The sequence below is a fragment of the Mobula birostris genome, chromosome 12 (assembly GCF_030028105.1).
Source record: "Mobula birostris isolate sMobBir1 chromosome 12, sMobBir1.hap1, whole genome shotgun sequence".
Classification (NCBI taxonomy): domain Eukaryota; kingdom Metazoa; phylum Chordata; class Chondrichthyes; order Myliobatiformes; family Myliobatidae; genus Mobula; species Mobula birostris.
In genome coordinates, this window is record NC_092381.1 from 19,133,803 (window position 1) to 19,151,652 (window position 17,850).

General features: G+C 43.1%; 1 protein-coding gene across 6 annotated transcripts in view; it reads left to right on the forward strand.

Annotated features, from left to right (window-relative positions):
• Nucleotides 1-486: 486 nt before the first annotated feature.
• The window catches only part of LOC140205767 (volume-regulated anion channel subunit LRRC8D-like), a 128,875-nt gene continuing 111,511 nt past the window's right edge, over nt 487-17,850 (forward strand). For all 6 annotated transcript variants that reach the window (XM_072273400.1, XM_072273401.1, XM_072273403.1 and 3 more), the window contains exon 1: nt 487-691. The gene's annotated coding sequence lies outside the window, so the exon portion shown is untranslated. The remainder of the gene's footprint in view (nt 692-17,850) is intronic.

Here is a 17,850-nt window from a genome sequence, read left to right on the forward strand (position 1 = left end):
CCGACGACGCCCGCTCGCTTTCTCGTCGCTGCTTCCCTCTGTGGGATGATTCCACCCAACGTGGCAACAGCCAGTCGGCTCCGACCTAAACAGGTTCTGACTAGTCCTGCCGCGCCTGCCTGCCAGCCTGAATGATAAACTTGATTAATTTTTGTTTCTTTTTTTTTGATTAAGTAGAACTAGAAACGCAGAAAAATATGAGAATGAAATTGATTCTAGAAATTAAACAGAATGCATAATTTATTTTCGATTTAGTTTATAGTATATGCGTGGAAGCCATGGTCTTTATATTAATGTGATATTGCAGTGAGTAGCCTGCTATTTTATTTCAAAGGGGTGCTGCAATAAGTCTTTGTGTTATGTTAAGAGTGTCTTTTTGATGTAATTCCCCCACCTCTGTATAACACACATACACACACGCACAAAGCCCATTGGTGTTTGCCGGGTGCCTGAGTTTTGTGAATAGAAAGTAAATAAGGGCTCGGCTCGGCAGCGCGTCGTCATTTAAGAGCAAGCGGCAGAGGGAGAGGGTTCCCCGGCGCAGAGCGGGGGGAGATAATTCCCGGCCGCCCTGCCGCCGCCGCCTCCTCCCACTCTCGCACCGGAGCGAAGCCGCTCCGCTCAGTCTGGCGTTCAGACTGACAAGGGGGAAGAAGAGGAGGACAGCGGCGGTCCTGTCACTCTGCAGCCGGTGAGTACCAATACTGCAGCAAGTCATGGCAGAGTGCTACCCCGTTCCCTCTCTCTCTTTCTCCCTCTCTTTCCATTGTTGGCCACGGCCAAGGTAGCGAGAGCGGAGCCGGTTCCGTGGAATTCTTCTCAGAATCTGCAGCTGCCATTAAGCCAGCATAGTGAGTGAAGAAGGAGGGAAGAAGATAAGCCTGACGGCGCCAATGTGTGGTGTTTCTTGAGATGTCCCTGCCGACAAGCACCATACTATGGCGGTTCAGCTTCTAACCGTATACAAGTAGTGCAGTGCCTATAGGGGTTCAGTGCGCCTCGCATCCTCGTCCAACTATCTTTTTTAGCGGAATTTAGCAGAGAAATATTATGACCCAAGGAATAAATTGCGTCACTTTCTGCTGAATGGAAAAGTGGAAGCCGGTTTTTATTTTTTAAATGTTTGAGTTTGCATATGTTCTGGATTTGTGGAGAGGAATTGTCCAGAAGCTTCATTCTAAGGACAGAACGACCCAGTCCTACAATATTGAGTATATGAGCCTTGTATAAATCTGTGTATATGTGTGTGTGTGTGTGTTATTCTGGCAAATCCACGGTGCAGTGTAATAGCTTGCATCGTTTTTTTTAAAGAAAATTGCATTATTCTGACTCGTCTGCAAAAAAAAACAAGTTAAAAGGGTCGCACAAAAGTTGTTTTGACAAATTTGCGTTCTCAAAGGAATTGTAGGTCAGAGCTTGTTAAAACACATTCCCAGCACATGTATTCTCCATAGCTACTCTCTCTCAATTGGAGACAATATGTAGATTTTATTTGGAGGGAACATACACTTTAGTTGCTGTATTACATAGTAGCTAATGGGATAGGATGGACGTGTACATCAAATTATGGTGTTCAAATGACCAGTTTCTTTCCAATCATCTTAAACTGTAGGAAAAAAAGTTCAGGATTGGAAAGATTGGCCCAAATGCTTCAACTTATTCAGCAGAGCATCCATTCACCAGACACCAATTCCCCAGAAGGAGAATCTCATTTTTTTAAATGTTTGTTCTTTCAAATATTTATGCACTTTTATTTGAGCCCGTTTTCTTAACTCTGTCTGTAACTGAGGCTTAGCTAGAGGTTTAGCACAGCTTGGTTTTTAAATATATACCTCAGACTATAAAGTTGATGTACTTTTTATGAAAAGAAAGGAATGTTAGAATTTAGTTATTAGTATAATTTAATATGCAACTATTTACATTGGCATTTGCATCTATTTACCAAATCAATAACACCCTGAGAATCTCATAGTTTTTAAAGCCTCTATCTAAAACTCTAATAGAACCCTAGTCCATTACAGCACAGACACAAGCCCCTCAGACCAACTGGCCCTGGCTGACCAAGATGCCCATCCACGCTGGTTACATCTGCCTACGTTTGACCATTATCCCTCCAATCTGTATCCTATCCGTGTGCCTGTCTAACTGTTTTTAAAATGTTTTTATTGAACCTGTCTCAACCATTTCCTGTGGCAGGTCACTCCTCATACAGTACTTACTTTGTGTGTGTGTCTGTCTGTTTTTTTAAGTTGCCTTTCAAGTTTCTATTAAATCTCTCCTCTTTCCTTAACCTGTGCTCTTTAATTCTTGATTCCCCAGGGTTAGAAGACTGAGTGAATTCACCCAATAATTTCATATTGGCTATAAGATCACCTCTGTTTCCTATGCTCCAAGAAAAATAAGATCCACCTTGTCCAATCTCTCCCCATAACACAGTCTCTCAAGTCCTATTAACACCCTTGTAAACAGAAGAGATTGTGAAGATGTTGGATAACTAGAGCAACACACACAAAATGCTGGAAGAACTCCACAGGCCAAGCAGTATCTATGGAGATGAATAGAGAGTGCTGATGAAGGATCTTGGCTTTAAATGCCAGTTCTAACTCCTCTTTATAGACAACACCCTTGTAAATATTTTCATCACTTTTTTTCAGTGTAATAACATCTTGTAGCAAGGTGACTAAAGCTGGACACAATACTTGGAATGAGGCCTCAATGGCTTCTTGTACAGTGCACTTAGACCTCACAACATTTTTACTGAGTGCCCTGACTGATGAAGGCCAGCTTGCAACAAGTTTTCTTTACCACCCTGTCTAACTGTGATCCCTCTGTTCTACAACATCCTTCAGGGCACCATCATTCATTGTGGAAAGTCCTACCTACATTTGGCCCCTCGTTGATCAAGATCCCCTATGATTTTGATCACCTTCGTCATTGATTTTAGTGTCACCTGTGAATTAATTTTGTTTGTTCTTTACCTTTTTAACACACACTGAGGTTTTTTTTTTGATGATCTATTAAGTTTAGTAATAAATTGGGGGTAATTTTTATTGAATGATACAAAACAAAATGAAGACAATTTAAGGTAACACACATCAAAGTTGCTGGTGAACACAGCAGGTCAGGCAGCATCTCTAGGAAGAGGTACAGTCAACGTTTTGGGCCGAGACTCTTCGTCAGGACTAACTGTCAAGGCAATTTAACACGTTTTCCCTATTCTGACTCTTCTCCAAGTGGTGGTATTCCAGTACTCTTTTCCAGCCCAAGAAGTGTTCTCTAAGTACGAGTGTTCTCGTTCAAACTAATTTTGAGAGTTACTATTGACTTCTGTGTCCGTCTTTTCCTCCTCTTTGGCAGCCCCTTGGATGGAAGATGACTGACTTCCATTTTGATTTTGTGGGTTCCAAACTGACTAATGAGGTGAATGTGGGAGCTGAAGGTTCTTTTCCAGAGGGGGCAGCAAGTGCCAGACGGGACATATGGGTGGATAGCACAGTGGACCACTCCTTTTGCCTCTTGCATGCATTTTCTGTACATGTTCTCGTAACAGCTTCAATGTTCTTTCTCAATTATGTGCCAGGGATTCGCAGGAATCGGTGGTGACTTAGTCAAAGTGGCTTTGAGGACATAGTTAAGCCTGTATGTATGTCTGCCTGATAATCCTTTCCCATGACAGGGTTTAAGATAGAGTCTGTTGCAGGGTTCTGATATGGGCAGGGGGGTAGTTTACAAGCAGTGTCTACTCATTGTAGTTAGTGCAGAGTTACTACTGCCTCAATGCTAGCGGTGATGGCCTGCGAGAGAACGTTGATGCGGACTTGCTAATCTTTTTGGTGAAAGTTTTGGGTTGTTGTGAGGAAAGATCTAATACCAGAGGCCATGCATTGAAGGTGAAAGGGGTAGGTTCAAAGGGGATGTGAGGGGTAAGTTTTTTTTTTAAACATGGAGAGTGGTGGATGCCGCCTACTATGGTGCTAGACACAAATACATTAGAGGCTTTTAAGAGATAGTTAGATAGGCACATGAATATGAGGAAGATGGAGGGATATGGACGTTGTGTAGATGAGAGGGATTAGTTTTTAGGGGTTTTTCAATATACTTTTTTAGGTGGTTCAGCACAACATTGTGGACCGAAGGTCCTGTTTCTGTGCTGTAATGTTTTATGTTCTATGTGGAGTGTTGATGGTGTGTACAGACTTCAGGCACCTGGCGCAAGTAGACCAAGTCACGGTAGTGTAGCGACTAGCGTAATGCTTTACAGTGCCAGCAATCAGGATTCAGTTCCCAATGCTGTCTGTAAGAAGCTTGTATGTCACCCCTGTGACCACATGGGTTTCCTCTGATTGCTCGGGTTTCCTTCTACAGTCCAAAGACATAGGAGTTAGTAAGTTGTGGGCTTGTTATGTTGGCAGCAGAAACATGGTGATACTTGCAGGCTGTCCGCAGCACGTCCTTAGATTATGTTGGTTGTTGTTGAAAATGATACATTTTGCTGCAGGTTTAGGGATGTTAAGCTCATCGTGTATGGCACGTGTTTCTGTCACTCATTCAGGCACCATATCCCAGATCAAAGCAACTTGTGTTGTATTTGTCTTGTTTAATGATAGATCTGGTTCCTACCATCACCGAAACATCTGCACGTAAAGATTTCCCCTTGTTTAGTCCCTCAAGATCCTCCTTGTCTTTACAACCTTTGGAAAATGCCCTTTAATCTCTGCTGCTATGAATATAACTCCTTATCTCTCCCTGGTACCACTTGCGTACTAAAGCTTGAATGCTCTTCTTTGTTACTCGGAATTGAGCGCAAGAGTAGCATTAGATCTGACAGGTGAATTATAACAATGAATTATAATTGAATTGTAATCTACCAGACGTTGGTTGAGGAACTGTTTTGGTCTGTGTTCAACAGGGAGGATTTCCCTGTGACCAATCATTTTAATTTCACTGCCCATTCCCATTCCAATATGTTGATCTAAGGGCACTCTCAGGTTGGAGGAGCAGGACCTCATAGTCTGTATGGGTGGTCTCCAACCTGATGGCATGAACATCGATTTCTCTAACTTCCAGCAATGTTTCCATCTCATATTTCCCTTTTCTTCCTTTCCCCACTGTGGCTCCACGCTTAACCCTCCCCTCGTCAACTCTGGACTTCTCCACACCTACCTATCACCTCCCCCTGGTGCCCCTCATTCCCTTTCTCCCCTCATCCACTCTCCAATCAGATTCCTCCAGTCATAGAAACATAGAAAACCTACAGCACAATACAGGCCCTTCGGCCCATAATGCTGTGCTGAACATGTACCTTTTCCACCTATCACTTCCCAGTTTCTCTTTTCATCCTATGTGGCCCACCCACCTGGCTTCACCAATCACATTCTTGTATATACTCCATTTGCACCCCCACCTTAATTTGGTTTCTTCCCTTCCAGTCCTGAAGAATGGTTTCAGCTTGAAATGTCGACTGTTTATTTCTTTCCATGGATGCTGCCTGACCTGCTGAGTTCTGCCAGCATTTTGGATTTCTAGCCTCTGTAGAACCCCTTGTGTTTATAGTATGGCGTTATTTTCTTGCCTTTTGTGCTTTCTGTTTACAACATCAAGAATCCTGTCCTCTTGCCTATTTGTTGACCCCCCTTTTAAAGACTGGTGCCTCTACAAGACTCCCATTTATGACTGAAAACATTTTTATTGTAAAACTGTTCCTTTTATCTTAACGTCCACAGAGTTAGAGACAGTCCACTTACTGACTACTAGATGTGCTATGGATGTGCATTACATTCTGGCAAGGCCAGTAATGCCTATACCTTCTATACGAATAGAAACAAAAGCCTTGTAACTATGAATTCTGCTGCAAGCATCTGCAGATGCTAGAAATCTAAAGCAGCACCTGCAAAATGCTGGGGGAATTCGGCAGGTCAGGCAGCATCTATGGAAAAGAGTAAACAGTTGACGTTTTGGGCCGAGACCCTTCTTCAGGACTGAAAAGGAAGGGGGAAGATGCCAGGACAGAAAGTGTGGGGAGGGAAAGGGGGCTGGCTGGAGGGTGATTGGTGAAGCCAGGTGGGCGGGAAAGGTCAAGGGCTGGAGAAGAAGGAATCTGATAGGAGAGGAGATAGACCATAGGAGGGCACCCACCACCCAAGGGGAAGTGATAGGCAAGTGAGAAGAAGTAAAAGGTCAGAGTGAGGAATAGAGGAAGGGGTGGGATTGTTCACCGGAAGGTAGTGGCATCCGTTAGTCCCGCGAGACCGTGGATCTACACCTAGAAAGTTCCAGGGCGCAGGCCTGGGCAAGGTTTTATGGAAGACAGGCAGTTGCCCATGCAGCAAGTCTCCCCTCTCCACACCACCGATGTTGTCCAAGGGAAGGGCAAGAGCCGATACAGCTTGGCACCAGTGTCGTCGCAGGAGTTGCCAGAGTGAGGTTGAAGGCAACGTCAGACGGCCTTAGGGACTCCAGCTCCGGATTTGTCCTCAGGGTTTACTCCCGAAGCCTTTCCCGTGAGTGGACATGGCCGCAAGGCAGCGGTGGTTTGAAATCAGAGCTCTCCCTCTCTTAGATGGACTGCCTTCCCCGGCTGACGAGCTCCATTTACCTGAAGGAAGATCTATCACTGGAAGGAGAAATTGATATTCATGCCATCGGGTTGGAGGGTAACCAAGAGGAATATAAAGTGTTGCTCTTCCCTGAGAGAGGCCCCGTCTACTCTTCTCTGACCCCTTTTGACAAGTAGTCCCCTAGTCAGGCTGAAAGTTAAAATCATTCATAAGAGTTCTGCAGCATAGAACCAAGCCCTGTGTCCCAACTTGTCCAAGCTGCCATCCTGAGCTAGTACTATCTGCCTACTTTTGGGTCACATCTTTCCAAACCTTTCCTATTCATGAGCCTGTCTTTCAGCATTGGAATTGTACCTGAAATCTGGTTCATAATCAGCTGACACATGTCATGAAATTTGTTGTTTTACAGCAACAGTACGGTGTAATATGTAAAAATACTGTAAATTACAATATGAAATGTATATAATAAATATGTAGTGCAGAACGAGAGCAAAGATAGTGAGGTAGTCTTCATGGACGGTTCAGAAATCTGATGGCAGAGGAGAAGAAGCTGTTCCTAAAACCTTGAGTGTGATTAGTCTGTGTACCTCTCCCTGATGTTGTAATGAGAAGAGGGTATGTCCTGGTTGGTGAGGGTCCTTACTAAAGGATGCCACCTTGAGGCACCCTGTCCTTGATGGTGAGGAGACTAGTGCCCATGATGGGCCTGGCTGAGTTTACAACCCTCTGCAATATTTCCAATCCTGTGCAGTGGCTCCTCGATACCTTACAGCAATGCCATCAGTTAGAATACTCTTCATGATACATCTGTAGCAATTTGCTGGACTCTTTGGTAATATATCAAATCTCCTCCGACTTCTAATGAGCTATAAATGCTGTTGTGCCTTCTTCATGACCGCATTAATATGTTGGGAACAGGATAGATCTTCAGAGATGTTGACACCCAGGAACTTGAATGTGGTCACCCTTTCCACTGTTGACCTCTCAATGAGGACTGGTGAGTGTTTGCTCAACTTTGCCTTCCTGAAGTGCATCTACCACTCCATATACACACGATCTTCTGTGTGCAAAAATGTTCCTCTCGGATCCCCTTTAATTTTGATCCCCTCTTTTTAGATCTAAAATATAGTGTTAGACACCCCTAACTTGGTGGCGGGGGGCAGGGAGGAGACTGTGACTATCCCCCTTGTCTATGCCTTTCTCTAAAGTCACCCTTCGTCCGCTTTCACTCCAGAAAGAACTGTTCCAGCCTCGTATAACTCAAGGTGTCCTGTCCCAGCAACATTGTTGTGAGTCGTTTCTGCACCCCTCACAAGCTTAATCACTTCCTTCTATAGCACGGTGATTAGAACTGCACTTAATTTTCCCAGTGCAGCCTCGCTAACATGCTGTACAACTGTAATGTGAACAGAACAGTTCTGATCAGCAGCTTGATGGCCCTATTACTTGTGTTCTTATGCAGAGACTGTGAAGTGTGTTATGTATTTCCGGGGATGTGTTAGGCAGAGGGTGACGGGGTGGAGATATGTCTATCAAAGGAGGTGTAAGGTGCTCCTTCCCTCTGCTAGCCTGCAGGTCACCCTTGGGCAAGGTGTAGCAGCTGTTTAGAACTCCCTGATCAGGGTCTTGTGATGGTATGAGAGCAAGTGATGGATGGTTGTATGAGCAGCTCATACATCTCACAAGTCCAGGTTATGCAACCACTGACACTCGGCAGACAATCTCTGAAAAATATTGATAATAGCTGGGGTCACCCACATTGTAATGACACCGCCCAGAAGAAGAAATTGGCAAACCACTTCTGTAGAAAAACTTGCTAAGAACAATCATGGTCGTGGAAAAACCGCGCTCGCCCACGTCAGGCAATATAGCATATAAACGATTAAACGGAAGCTAGGCAGAGTAGAGCAGTGTTGAAGTTTGCAAGCATTGCAGATGTGTTGGACAGTGGGAAGAGATTGTCTAAAATGACAACAGGATCTAGGTCAACTGGGAAAGCGAGCAAGGGAATGGCGGGTGGAATTTAACTCCGATGAATGAAAAGTAATGTATTTTAGGAAACTAAACTAAGGCAGGATTTGCATAGTCCAGTCCTCTTTATCCTAATATAATGCAGCACTTCCTTGCAGTATTGTCAGAGTGTCATAGAGCATATACCGGCCCACTGGCCCATCTAGTCCATGCCAAATATTATTCTGCCTATCCCCATTGACCTGCACCTGGACCATAGCCCTCCATACCTCTCAAACTTCTCTTACATGTTGAAATGGAGCCCACGTCCACCACTTCCACTGGCTGCTTGCTCCACACTCTCATCACCTTCCAAGTACTAAAGTTCCCCTTTGGGTTTCCCTTAAGTGTTTCACCTTTCACCCTTATCCTATGAAGTCTAATTCAAATCACACCCAACCTTAGGAGAAAAAGCCTGCTTAGATTTTTATACCTCTATCAAATCTACCCCCATTCTCTCATTGATACTAAAATAGATGGTATGTAGACAGTAAAGATTATCAGAAACTGCAGCAGGATCCTGATCAGCTAGATATGTGGGTTGAAGATTGTCAAATGATTTTCAATTTAGACTTTGGAAAGTTGAACTGTCGTAGGACTTGTATAGGGACCGAGGAATACAGGTATATAGTCCACTGAAAGTGGCTTCATATGTAAGCAAGTTGGTGAAAATGCATTCGGCATGCTGGTCTTCATCATTCCGGGTATTGAGTTTAGGAGTTGGGACAGCCAGAGACACATTCCCAGGGCAGCAATGGGTAATATGAGTGGGCATAATTTTAAGATGATTGGGGGGGATGTCAGAAGTAATTTTTTTTTTAAACAAAGTAGTGGGTGCGCGGAACACCCTGCCTTGAGTGCTGATGGGGCAGCTACATTAGAGTTATGTAAGGGACTCTTAGATCGGCACATAGATGATAGAATAATGGAGGGCTATGTGGGAAGGGAGGACTAGATTGCTCTTACAGTAGAAATTGGCGCAATATTGTGGGTCGAAGGGCATCCACTGAGCTGTAACCTTCCACGTTCTATTGTGTTGAAGTGATCGAGAAATTGGAGAAACCCTACTCTGAGTATCATGGATGATTTGGTCATTCTGTTGTAGGAAAGACGCCATTAAACTGGACAGAGTGCAGGGAGTATTGACAGGAATGCTTCTAGGACTTGAGGTTCTGAGATGCAGGAAGAGGTTGGGCAAACTTGGACTTTATTCCTTGGAATGTAGGAGATGGATGGGGGGCCTTATGGAGGTGCGTACAGTCATGAGGAGTACAGATAGGGTGAATGCATATAGTCTGTCTTTTCCTCAGAGGGGGAGAACTGAAAACAAGAGATTTATGGTAAGACATGGTGGATTTAAAAGGGACTTGAAGAGCAACTACTTCATACAGAGAGATGGTACGTTTCTGGAATGAGCTGCCTGAAGAAGTTGTTGAGGCAGGTACTATAGCAACTTTTAAAAGACTTTTGGATAATACAGGGTGAGGATTTTAGAGGATACAGTGTAAATGCAGGCAGATGGGACTAGTTTGGTGGACAGCATGGACAAGTTGGGCCAAAAGGCCTGTTTCTGTGCTGTATAATACAACTCTATGTAAATATAATTACACTGATTATATTCCAGCACCGGTGTCTCAGGTTCCATTCTGCCACTATCTGTAATGAGTTTGTCTGTTCTCACCATAACCACCTGGGTTTCCTCCAGGTGCTCTGGTTTCCTCCCACATTCCAACGACATATGGTTTATATGTTAATTAGATACATGGATGTAACTGGGTGGTGAATCTATGGAATTCATTGCCACAGGTGGCTGAGGAGGCCAAATCATTGAGTATATTTAAAGTGGAGGTTGATAAGTTCTTAATTAGTAAGAAAGTCAAAAGTACAGGAAGAAGGCAGGAGAATGGGGTTAAGAGTGATCATAAATCAGACAGGATGGAATGTGGAGCAGACTAGATTAGCCAAATGGCCTCATTTCTTCTCTTATGTCTTGTTGTCTATAACTGTCCAAGGCAAATGCATACTCTGTACATGGAACTAGTATTCCTGGTGTGGAGTTGGCCAAATTAAATGTAATGCTGTTGTAAGGTTTCTGTATCATTTACTCTGTCCTTCTTGCAGTGTAGGACAATGTTCTGTTTGCTTTCTTAATTAGTCACTATACCAGCCTGCTAATATTTTGTTTATTGTACAAGGTCACCAGAATTTCTCTGAACATAAGCATTCATTTTAGGCTTACATCATATGCAGGTAAGTAACACACACAAAATGCTGGAGTAACTTAAGGTACGCAAGGGAACTCAAGGCCTGTTGGAGGTATGCCTACTTTTGAAGAAGTTTGAAGAGTTCCTCCAGCATTTTGTGTGTGTGTGTAGCTCTGGATTTCCAGCATTTGCAGGATCTCTTGTGTTTACTGTATAAGTAATCTGCTTTTCTGTTCTGCCTAAACTTCTCATTTTCCCACATAATGTTCCAGCAGTTTGGCTGTACTTCAGTGCATGAAAGAAGGAATTGTCAGACCTCCCAATAGAATCTTGTTGAATGAGGAAAGATAAAACATGCAGATAAGCTACCACAATTGATTTTGTGAAATGGTGGAACAGATCATCTGTTGAGCAGTAAGGAGAAGCAAAAATCACATGAATAGTTTATGCACTCACTTAGCTTTTCCAAGGAAACTCAAGCACTTGCAAAACATAAGCCTGAAGTTCAGACCTAAAGCAAAAATCTTTGCAAATACACACAAGTCTACCAAATCCAAATAAAACAGATCATTAGATCTCCCTCCCAAACACAAGCACAGTTGAATAGTCTTATCTAACTGCACGATAGCATAGGAGTATAACAGTAGTCTGGGGGTAGTGCAGACACTTTCAGTGCTAGCAATCACTGATTGGAATTCACTTCTGCTGTCTAAGGAGTTTGTTCATTCCACTGTGACCGTGTGGGTTTCCTCCCACAGTCCAAAGACTTGTGGATAACGTTACTGAGTTATGGGCATGATATGTTGGTGCTGGAAGCATGGTGACTCTTGCAGGCTACCCAGCAAATCCTCACTGACTGGATTTGAAGCAAACTATACATTTCACTGTATGATTGGATGTACATGTGACAAATAAAGCTAGTCTTTCTATCTTTCTTTGATTCTTTTCCAGCATCCAATAAAAGAAGAACCAACATCTCTCTCCTTTCTGAATGTACCTCATATTTCCATCAGTCCTGCTTAAATCTTCCTCAAAGTTCAAAGTAAAATTTGTTATCGGTGTACACTGCATTTAGCCCTGAGGTTCTTTTTACTGCAGGCATGCTCAGCAAATCTATGGACTAGCAATTGTAAGCAGGATCAGTGAAAGAGCAAGAAACTGAAGAGAACAAACTGTACAACTGCAAATATAAATAAATAGCAATAAATAATGGAAGTCCTTAATTGAAATGATTGGTTGTGGGAACATTTCAATGGATGAGTGTAGTTATCCTCTTTTGTTCAGGAGCCTGATGGTCGAGGGGTAGTAACTGTTCTTGAACGTGGTGGTGCGAGTCCTGAGGCACTTGTACATTCTACCTGATGGCAGTAGTGAGAAAAGAGCATGGCCTGGATGGTGAGGATCTTTGATGGATGCTGCTTTCCTATTGCAGTGTTTCATGTAGATATGCTCAGTGGTTGTTGAGAGAGCTTTACCCATGATGTAATGGGCTGAATCCAGTACCTTTTGTAGGTTTCCATTCAAAGGCATTGGTGTTCCCATACCAGGCCGCAATGCAGCTAATCAATACACATCTATAGAAGTTTGTCATGGTTTTCGAAGCATGCCGAATTTCTGCAGACTCCTGAGGAAGTATGCATGTGTTAAAACCTACATTTGAATGAAGGGCTACAGAAAGAGAGAATCCTTTTTTTTAGAAAAAAATACTGATTTTCTGCATTTCCATGACATTTGAGCTGTTGACTCTACTTGCCACTTGGGTGATAGAGTAGCGTATTGGTTAGTGTAATGCTATTAAGGTGTCAGAGGGCCAGGTTCAATTTTGCCACTGTCTTTAAAGAGTGTAGCTGTTCTCCCCGTGATTGCAGGGTTTTCTCTGACTGCCCCGGTTTCCCCTTTTCATTCCAAGGATGTACAGGCTAGCAGGTTAATTGCTCAAAGTTCAAGCTTAAAGTAAGTTTATTATCAAAAGTACGGATATGTCACCATATACAACCTTGAGATTAATTTACTCGTGAGCATGCTCAATATATCCATAATAATAGAATCAGTGTGAGCACGTGGCCAAGTGGTTAAGGCATTGGACTAGCTACCTGAAGGTCGTGAGTTCGAGCCCCAGCCGAGGGAACGTGTTGTGTCCTTGAGCAAGGCACTTAGCCATACATTGCTCTGCGACGACACTGGTGCCAAGCTATATGGGTCCTAATGCCCTTCCCTTGGACAACATCGGTGTCATGGAGAGGGGAGACTTGCAGCATGGGCAACTGCTGGTCTTCCATACAACCTTGCTCAGGCCTGCGCCCTGGAGAGTGAAGACTTTCCAGGTACAGATCCATGGTCTCGCAAGACTAACGGATGCCTTAAATAGAATCAGTGAAAGACCGTGCCAACTTGAGTGTTCAACGAGTATGCAAAAGACGACAAACTGTGCAAATACAATAAGTAGTAGTAATAATTAAGCAATAAGCGTCGAGAACATGAGATGAGGAGTCTTTGAAAGTGAGTCCATGGGTTGTGGGAGCAGTCCAATGCTGGGGCGAGTGAAGATATCCCCTTTGGTTCAAGAGCCTGATGGTTGAGTGGTAATAACTGTTCCTGAACCTGGTGGTGTGAGTCCTGAGGCTCTTGTACCACCTTCCTGATGGCAGCAGCGAGAAGAGAGCATGTCCTGGGTAGTGAGATGATTTTGCTTTCCTGCAGCACCGCTCCATGTTGATGTGCTGAATGGTGGGGAGAGCTTTACCCATGGTCACATCACTAGTTGGGCAACATGGGCTCATTGGGATGGACAGGCTGGTTAACCTTCTAAATAAATAAATAGTATCACCCTTATTCTAAACCAGTCTGCTCCAAGTATGCACTATTTTTCACATAATTGTTATTAAATTTCCTTTGTAAGACTTTTATAATTAGCAAAAAGCAATATGATGGAAGAACAGTTCAAGAGAAGTCCATCAATGGGAACGTAATGGCTTATTATACTGAGAGTCAAGTGTTTTTGTTTTTGGAGATGACCTCTGTAAGGTGAACAAGAATCAATATTTAATCCATTTGTGGTATTCTATTATATTAACATTAATTGTTAAAAGAATGCTGCAATCTAAAACTATTGAAAGTATTTGTGGCCTTAGCTGTTTCTAAGATAAAATTCTATAGCCCTCAATACTTGGAGACTGGATATAATTTTGTTTTTATAGCTGCTGTATAGAAAAACAAAATTCATTCACACCATAGCCAGTATATGGCAAGTTGTGTTAAAATAGATAAGAGCACACCAGGGCAGTACTTCATTGCAGGTGTGTTCTTCAGCTGAACCCTCATTTTGCAATGTGGATTCTATAGTCTGTAATATTATAACGGTAGTGTAGTGGTTAGCACAACGCTTTACATTACAGGTGTCTTGAGTTCAATTCCTGCTGCTCCCTGTAAGGAGTTTGTACGTTCTCACTGGGACCACATGGGTTTCCTCCGGGTACTCTGGTTTTTTTTTATCCCTTACAGTCCCAAGACCTACTGGTTGGTAGGTTAATTGGTCATTGTAAAATGTCCCGTGATTAGGCTAGATTTAAATCGGGGGGGGGGGGGGGGGATTGCCGGGTGGGTCGGAAGGGTCTATAGCATGTTGTATCTCAATAAGTAAATAAACACTGAAAAACTAGATGCAAGCAAAGAGACTAATTCCATCCTACAATACTTGCTGTTGTATCTAAAAGAGCTGTGCTGCTCTACAAAACACTGTTTAGACCACACTTGGAGTGTTGTGCTCAGTTTTGGTTGCCTCATTACAGGAACGATGTGGAAGCTTTCGAGAGGATGTAGAGGAGATTTGCCAGGATGCTGCCTGGATTAGAGAGCATGCCTCATGAAGAAAGGTTGAGTGGGTTAGGACTTTTCTTTTTGGAGCAAAGGAGGATTGAGGTAACTTGATAGAGGTGTGCAACATGATAAAGAGGCATAAATCAAGTGGACAGCCAGAGACTTTTTCCCAGGACCAACATGTCTTGTCCTCCAAGGGGACTACAAGCTTGTCATGGTTTGGAGGCTTGTGTGCCTCAGTGACCTGGCGAGCCTTGTGCTTTGACCTGTTTGGGATGGGTGACCCTACCAAGAGCCAAATGGTAGAGGACAGATGAAGAGTGGTCCACCAGTCCTCCAGGTTCAGGGCTAGCAACTCTGACTGATACAACCAAGTGGTTATGGAGACAGCAATAAAGAATCCTACACCTGGGTGCAATGGCACTCCTGAGTCTCTACGCGGGAGACAGTAGTGAAAACTGAGAGGAAGCTACTGACATAATGAAAGAAGCCCTGAACACTGCCAGAGATGGAGGACCTTCATTGCTGGCCCTAAATGCCAGTAAGTAAGAAATGGCTTATACCAGGGGCCATAACTTTAAGGTGTTTGGAGAAAAGTGTAGGAGGCAGGTTTTTAACATGGAGAGTGGTAGGTGTGTGAAACGTGCTGCCAGGGGTGGTGGTATAGGCAAATAATTGGGGATGTTTAAGTGACTCTTAGGTGCATGGATGAAAGAAAAATGAAGGGAAGTGTTAGATTGATCTTAATGGGACAATACCACATCATGGGGTGAAGTGCCAGTACTGTGCTGTTATGTTCTTATGTTCTTAAAAGGCAGAATTACACGGGGATAGGATTCGTGCTGTAGTTCATAAAAATTTTACTGACACCATAGCCAGACTATGTGTAAAAACATATGTTTGGAGGAAGTATAGTCTAGATGTCCAAGATTAGTTATTGGGCTGTGTTAAATGATAAGAGATTACAGACATTTTTACTTTATTTCTTGGAATGAAAATGTGATTTGATTGGGGGGAGGAACCAAATGAGATAAAGGACACTGATTCTGCATGTTAGATGCTTTGGTACAAGGGCACAAGTTCTAGAACGAGAGTAATGCCATTTTGGAGGAACATTGGGAAAAGTATCTATACACAGAGGGTAGTAAACAAACTTCGTTCCACAACCACAGTTGAAGCTAGTTTAATTTTTTAATGTTCATATTTGAGAATAATGAAGGATATATGGAAAGCTGGTTGGGCACACATCAGCTATGATCTTGTTAAGTGGAATAGATTCAAGGCTAAGTAACCCGTTGAGGGTATGTTTAGGGACTGCTCTGATTGACCAAGTGTAATTCTGTTTCATTGCGTTCAATTGCATAACTTTTCTTCCTACTTTACAGTTCCATCCGTGCATTAACTTAATGGATAATTGCTTAAACAGCTGCTGAGATGAAGTTCAGGCATGTTTGCTGGTCTATGCAACAAGTGATTTTTTTTCCTCCATTACTTATTTTCTTAGAAGAGTGTCCTGTGACAACAAGTCTGCAGTTAAACTTCTTGTACATGCTGCAGAATTATTGATTGGAAAGAAAATGAGGGATGGAATTTATTTAAATCTGTATTTTCTTTTGGCTAGTTTTAGAATCTTCTATTTGCACCTTTCAAGCATTTACCATTTAAAAAAAATTGTAAGAAGGTTTTCTAGACATCCCACCTCTCCTGGAACTTCCGGGAGTCTCCCGCACATTAATAGTGGCTCCCTGATGCCCGCAAATTATATACAATATCACGGAAATCAATTTTTTGAGAGCGAGCAAGAGAAAAGCAAGAGAGAGCGCGAGAGTGACCACGAGAGAGAGTGCGAGAGAGAGAGCGAGAGAGAAAGCAAGCAAGAGAGGGAGGGGGAGAGCGAGCGAGAGAGAAAGCAAGCGAGAACGAAGGCAAGCAAGTGAGAAAGCAAGCGAGAGCGCTTGAGAGCGCGCGAGCGACCATGAGAGAGAGAGAGAGAGAGCGAGAGTGCGCCATTGCAGAGTGTTCCAAAAAAAAAATAAAACGTACGTCACCCCAGACTACAGTAAAGTGTACCCCTGCCTAACAGGGGTCAAAATAATGACAGTGTTGCTCGCTGCACTGTTTGCAACAGTGACTTTTCTATTGCCCATGGTGGGTTAAGACTGTAAAAGACATGTTGAGGTGAGTTTAACAGGTGTCATTCGTTCATTAGCATAGCTAACGTTATTTAACTTAACTGGCTGGCTGCTGAGGAGCTACTCTGTTGTGGACATCCCACCTCTCCCGGAAGTCTCCCGCAAATTGATGAGGCTACCACCCTGAAATAAGTTTTTGCAGGGTGGGATGCCTGGTTTTCTAAAAAAATCTTTCTGTAATCTTGGCAAGAGGTGTTTATGACACTATTTTGTTTCAACACTTTTGCAGCCAGATACACTTGTGTTGTTCATTTGGTTTCTTAGCCCAATCGGTCCTTTCTCTCTGGCCACAGAAACAAGGATTTTGCAATTGTTCTGCCGATTAGAACAACATAAAGAATTGGAGCAGGAAATCAAGGCCTCTTGCGCCTATGTTGTTAGATTTTTAAAAAAGATATCCAAGCCTCCACATTAACCATACCTTATAAAAGATGAGCTTCACTTGTTATGCATCGAAATATGACGTTTGTGTCAACGACCAACAGTTTGAAGATGTGCCGGGGGAAGCCAGCAAGTGTCAACGTAGCATTTCCACTATTTACTATCCCTTGCATCTTTTTGCAATGTGGAGGAAATTGGTGCACCCTCAGAAAACCACACAGTCACGGGGAATGTCTGTGAGGAGTTTGCCCAGCAGGGGAATTGAGCCTGGTTCACTGTAACAGTAAAGCTTTGCAATAACCATTATACCACTGTGCTACTCTATGTTCCTCATATTATTTACCTTTCATAATGGAAGCACAGTGCCGTGCAAAAGTCTTGGGCACATGCAGGAAATTTGTTATTTTAGCAGCAGCAGTCCAATGCGATACATGATAATATAGGGGGGAAAAATGAATTACACTAAGTATCAATGTATATTAAATTTGAAATGTGTATATTTAAATTTTATGTATTACACTGTAGTGCTGCCAGAAAAAACAGAATTTTCATGACATATGTGAGTGATGAACCTGCTTCCGATATGAGTCTCTATTGTGGACTGAGAGTGTGAAAAGGGGCAGGGAGAGGAAAGGGAGTGGAAAGCATCAGGGAGACATTCTGTAATGATCAACAAACCAATTGTTTGGA